Source organism: Rhipicephalus microplus, chromosome 2 (assembly GCF_043290135.1).
Source record: "Rhipicephalus microplus isolate Deutch F79 chromosome 2, USDA_Rmic, whole genome shotgun sequence".
Classification (NCBI taxonomy): domain Eukaryota; kingdom Metazoa; phylum Arthropoda; class Arachnida; order Ixodida; family Ixodidae; genus Rhipicephalus; species Rhipicephalus microplus.
In genome coordinates this window covers 278,597,769-278,603,749 of record NC_134701.1, presented here as the reverse complement: position 1 = coordinate 278,603,749, position 5,981 = coordinate 278,597,769, and positions in this window count along the sequence as shown.

The following is a 5,981-nucleotide window of genomic DNA, read 5'->3' as shown; positions in this document are numbered from 1 at the left end:
GAGGCACTGCCAGGGAGATTGCCCACTTCTTCACGAAAAACATCGTTTTCCTCCACGGAGCGCTAGCAGTCGTATTAAGTACCCGCGGAACAGGGTTTACCGCCCAGATGATGGAGGAGGATGTCCCGCAGCTAAGTGGAATCGCCCACAAAGCAACTGCATTACAGAGAGACTAAACAAGACGATCACTGACATGCTTTCCATGCACGTCGATCGCGACCTCAAAAACTGGGATGACATTTTGCCATACATCACTGCTGTTCAAGAAACTGCCGGGTTCACACCGTTCTGTTTGCTTAACGGCAGAGAGGCAGCCACTATGGTGGATGTCATGCTCCTAACCGACAGGTGCGACGTTAATGCCAACACCAATGAGTTCATCCGACTCGCGGACGCAGCTCGCAGTCCAAAGACTGACCAGCAATGCATAGACTTCCAGTAGTACATGTAATGACAGTCATTGCCAGGTTATTTATGGCGATAAAGTCTGGTTGTGAACCCCCATTCGCCAACGGGGTCGTTCGGAAAAGTTATTTTGCACCGCTACTTTGGCCCATATCGTGTTCTCCGGCGCCTCAGCGAAGTGAACTATGAAGTACTTCCTCAAGATACACCTCGACGATCCCGTAGTTCAGACATCGTCCACGTTTCCTAGATGAAATCATGCTACCAACGTTGACTATCTTTTAAACGCAGCGTTTTTAGATACTGTATCTAAAAACGTTGGTTAAACATATATGCGTGTCTTTGTCGCAGTCAGCTTGTGTGTCTGTGCGTTTCTCCTGGAATCATGCACCCGCATCGGGGCGATTTTCTTCAGGGGGAGGGAGGGGGGGCGTAATGCAACAAGCATGATGGCTTATATTACGTGGTAGAGTTGCTGGCGTAATTGTATGTACAGCTAATCAAAAGACGATGAAGACTATATAGCACGCGAAAAAAGAAGATGAGTTCGCTTTGACAGTGATCTGACCAGCCTGACGTTCTGCCGACCTCCATTTACAGGTATCTGTCACATTATAACGTTAATCTCTCTCTCTCTCTCTCTTTATATATATATATATATATATATATATATATATATATATATATATATATATATATATATATATATATATATATATATATATATATATATATATAAGCTTAGAAGCACGAATGAAATGTGCCTAAATAAGCTGCTATGGTGAGCCTTCACGTGACTTCTTTGTCAAAGACGCGCTCCTGCGATTTATGCAAAGTTTCTTTTGATGTCAGCGACAGAGCCTTACTTTGTTCGGTCAATACAGATATCCTTAATGACATTCGCTACACGAAACACACATGCTTCTACCTGGGCGATGGTACATTATCAATATGTATCTATCAACTCGGGCAAGCAGGGAAGCGGGCAGAATTTTAAATCCGCGCACTGAGCACTCTACTTTTATACCAGCTTTTTTTTTATCTGATATAGGTCGCGCGTTGCATAAAACGCGAACCCCTCAAAAGCAGTTTGATTGCGCAGCTGCTTTTTATTTTTAATGATTTTCTTTGATCGATTGACTTCCGGGACGCCGGACGCCTTAAATGTATCCGGTTCTGTCACGCGCTGCACGCTCGATCGGTTAATAGAGCCTTCCAACAAGCGCCGAGGCGTTGGCCTGTCATCTCCTTCCGTAATAATCGTGCGAGCAAGGAAGTCTTTATTTACGATCGCCTTGATCCACGCGCCGCACTTTATTAAAAGCTTCCAGTCGCATTTGTGTGGTGCTTTTATCTTCTAGAAAAATATGCACGGGTCGTCGACTTCGGTGTACATAAATTGCCACCCCCGTGACCACATCCGCGAACGTCATGTATACCCTATTCGTACGCGAAAACACACATATGGGACATGCATGTGCCCTCGGTCTGAGTTTATCGACGACCACACCTTTACAAGAGCATTCCCAGGGTCTTCGAAAGAGCTCAACGCCTGCTGCCGTGTGCCACGTGCTTTGCGCAAAGACTGATTCTCGGCGAAAATAAGGAACAGTCCGCCGTGATAGTGTTCTGAACATGGTGCTCAGCCGCTCACCCGAAGGTTGCGAACATACACTCATATACAGACTAAGAGTGGGAAGTGATGCTGGGTTGCAAATGTTTTGCTGACCTCCCATGAATGTTCACATAGGTGCTGCCCTGAATTCAAAGCGAACGCGCTGTCGGATTGCAGATTGTCCCCCGTATTCACAAACGCTCCTCGACTCGACTTTCACCCTTCACGGGACAGAGTTGCGCACTGCGCCGCTGTTCGGCTCAAATGATGCTGCGCTGCTCAAGAATAGCAGCAAATTATCGCTTATATGCAGTGACTTTCCTTGCCTACAGATGGCGCTTCCATCGTCTTTCTCATCAAGTGAAGGTCGAGCGTTGAGTGAAGGGGCGTTCTAGAATACGGGGGTTGTTGTGACCGGCGCCGGAGCTGAAGAGGGAGCGGCGCTCCTTTAATCTTCAAACCAAACCGAACGACCGGCTGCCTACTGTTAGGACCGGCGCCAGGTCTGACAATGGATCGGCGTTCCTTTTGATGTTCCTTTTTAGTCGCCAAACGGGTTGGCGGCCTGTGTCCGCCATGTATTGTTCCCCCCTGGCCGGAGGGTGCGGCGTCTTGCCGCCACGACACCGTGGGCAGTTCGGGAGACCACAAGTGCAGCTTCTTCTTTGGAAGATGACGGCGGCGGCGGCGGCCGGAAATCGTCCCGCTAATTGAACGAGTCGTTCGGCGACCATTTGAAGCTTGTTTACGGCGGCCCTTTCGATGGATGCAGTCATCAACTTCAGACCCCTCGCCCAGCGACACCCCTTGACGAGGAGGAGCCACGTTCGTGCCACATGGCCGTGCAGTGACCACGCTTCAATTTTGAACGTTCACGTGGACCGTGCGTGCTCGTCACCCTCGCGGGTAATGTGTGATCCGTGGTTGGACGGTGCCCTCTGTACGCGGTCCCCGATCTAGGGATCTGGGGAGGACAGACCCTTTATAATGAGCCCCCACGGCTCATTCGGTGTGCTTTTTTTCGAGAAGAGAACCAGGCAGAACAGAGCAGAACCGAGCAGAACCATGTAGAACCAAGCACCATGGAGCGCTATGTTAGGAGTCATGTAGAGGCCTGCCACGTTTGAGGGCTCACCGTGTAGGGAGTTCGCAATGTATATATTGTAAATAAACCCTCTTCAAGTCTCTCTTCCTCCTGCCTCGACAACTTCATCCCGGACCCCCGGTGTCTGGAAACCCCGGTCGCAACAGCTGGTTGGCAGCGGTGGGATACGAGTCTGCGACGGAGAGCGACATGTACCGGAGGCCAGCCGAAAGCCCTGGAACTCGGCGGGATCGAAGCAGCGTACCACCACCGCACGTAATGGGGTGAGTGCCTGGCTTTGTGCTTGAGATATATCGAGTCTTTTAGCCTAGATTCGTTAAAAGATAGATATAACCAACAACTGCCTGGCCACTGTGGTTGTTATCTCAGCACAAGGCAGCACTGGATGATTATCTGAGCAAGTACGCTAAAGCAGGAAAGCTTAGATGATTCAATAGGAACAAGTGGTAATGTTTCAAAATTTCTAAGGGTACGTTGCGGGTTAAATTTTAGGATGTTGTAAAAAGCAGGAGTGAAAAATTAACAAGAAAAAGTAGAGAGGGATGTTGGCCACGTAGTGCTACTTGGGTGCTTAAGCTTGTGGTCTCCGCTGTGAGATTTGCCAGGCTTCAATTTCTCTAGACCCAGAATTGAAACGCTGGTGGGTTTGTGTTTTGTCACAGCTGAGCCAAAGCAAAGTAGTCGCCATGGATCTTACGAGATTGACAAGAGAGGACCTGCTGAACCTGTGTTGGGATCTGGAGCTAGATTTTAATGATGATATGCCTGCTTCTAAACTCCGCGAAGTGATTCTCGAAAGCAATAGTGACAATGAGGAAATCGAGCACTTCGGGAATATGTACTTATTGGACCAGGAGGAGGAAGTACAAAGGGCGCAAAGAAAGGAAAGATGGCGCCAGGAGGAATTGGAAGCTGAGCGCAGGCATGAAGAACATATAAAAAGGATGCAGGAATTAGATGAAGAGATAGAAAGGCTTAATTGTGAATTGGTGGCATTGCAGCAGAGTGGTCAATCCATAGATGTAGCGCACGAACGGTGCGATGTAGCGGCGGTGCCATTTGAGACCGAAGCGAAGGCTACAGGTCAGACATCTGTAGATGAAGTGCACGAACGGTGCGACGTAGCGGCGGTGCCGATTAAGGCCGAAGAGAGGGCTACAGGTCAGAAATTTGCAGATGTACCGCACGAACGGTGCGTTTCAGCAGCGGTGCCGTTTAGGGCCGAAGAGAGTGCTGCGGGTCTGATATCTGTAGATATAGCGGCGGTGCCGTTTGAGGCCAAAGAGAAGGCTAGTGCCTGTAAGGGAATGGAACAGGTTTTAACCCATTCTGAGGGAAAAGAGCTCGCGGTCACAGCAGGGTGTGAGGGTTCCGTGGTGGTGGAAACGAAGTTAAGATTAACAGAGTGTTCCATCGAACCTTGCAGCCCTGTAGACCATGTTGATGAGCGTCAGAGGCGGACGAAAGGCTCCAGGTTTGGCACCAAGGAATGTGCCAAACGGAGAAAGCGTCCGAAAAACAGAAGCGCGGCAAGGCTCGCGATCAGCGCGGCGCGTTTGACGAGGACCTTCAAACGGCGTGGCGGATTTGCGAGAAAAGGCCCGTTGTCTTCTCTGACTGGCTTAAATCGCATGCGTCTGAGCGGCCGGAGAGTAAGGAACAGAAGTGCGCAATCTACGCGGCCGCGGTCTAACGATGAACTGATAGGCAATCATCAGGACTGGGCGCTGTTGCGTAACGGACCGATCCCACCGCTGCCACCACTGTTGAGGAAGACGGGCCGATCCCACCGCTGCGAAGTGGACCGATCCCGCAGCTTCCACCACTGTTGCGAACGACGGGCCGATCCCGCCGAAGCCACCACTGTTGCGTAGCGTAGGTTTATCAGCTCGCGACTGCTTCTGCGCAGAGCTGATAAGACGAGCGGACGAGACGACGGTGAGTTAAACAAGGTTTATGTACAGCATATATACAGAAGCGTTACAATTTCGGCACTGGGGCCGACAGAGACTCGAAAAGCCGAGCTCTTCTCTCTAACACATAGGTCAGCTTTTCGCCTAAAACCGCCGACTCACACACATGCCGGCTCTCCGACACGGGGCCTCCTCTCACTCACATAGGACCGCCGATCGCGACGCGCCGCAGGGCGTCTTTTATTTACACCGGGTCCAACCAAAATGTCCAATCCGAAGCGCCGCTTTGTCGTCAGGGCAGATTCCTCCAATGGCGCGCCGCGCCATGCGTCAGGCCACCAGGCACGCGGCCGCCGGCTCGCTGTCACGTGCGCCGCTGACTCACTGCACCTGGGCCAGAGGGGCGTCGCGCGTGTTCACGCCGTTGAGATGTTCGCGTCGGGCGGGCTGCGGCTGGCCTTGACCCAGATTGCCTTTTTCCGAGGCACGGACGTTTGACGAGGACTCGCTGGCATAACAGCACCCCCGCCGCCAGACAATGCACCGGAAAGACGAGCTGCTTCCACGGGGCTCGGATGTCAGGTGCGCTCGTCCGCCAAGTCCCTCCAGGTTCGCCTCCAGGGCCATGGGAAGAATACAGCTCCAGACTGTTCCGGGAACACATCCCATTTTTGACGACGGATCCCAGCTCCACTGGCTTGTCGCCACAACTTGCTGACCAGCTTCACTCGTCTCTTCTGACCATCTTCGGTTTCAGCACTTGTCGATGGTTCTGCAACTGGCTAAGAACGGTTCGACAACAGACAACACACGACACAAGCAAGTGCCCTCGGTCACCCGACAGAACACCAGACAAAGTATAGTACAACATATACCTATCTACGTGTCTATCGGAATTTTGTTCCCTCTACATCAAGAGGCACATGTGGGACACAAGACTCTT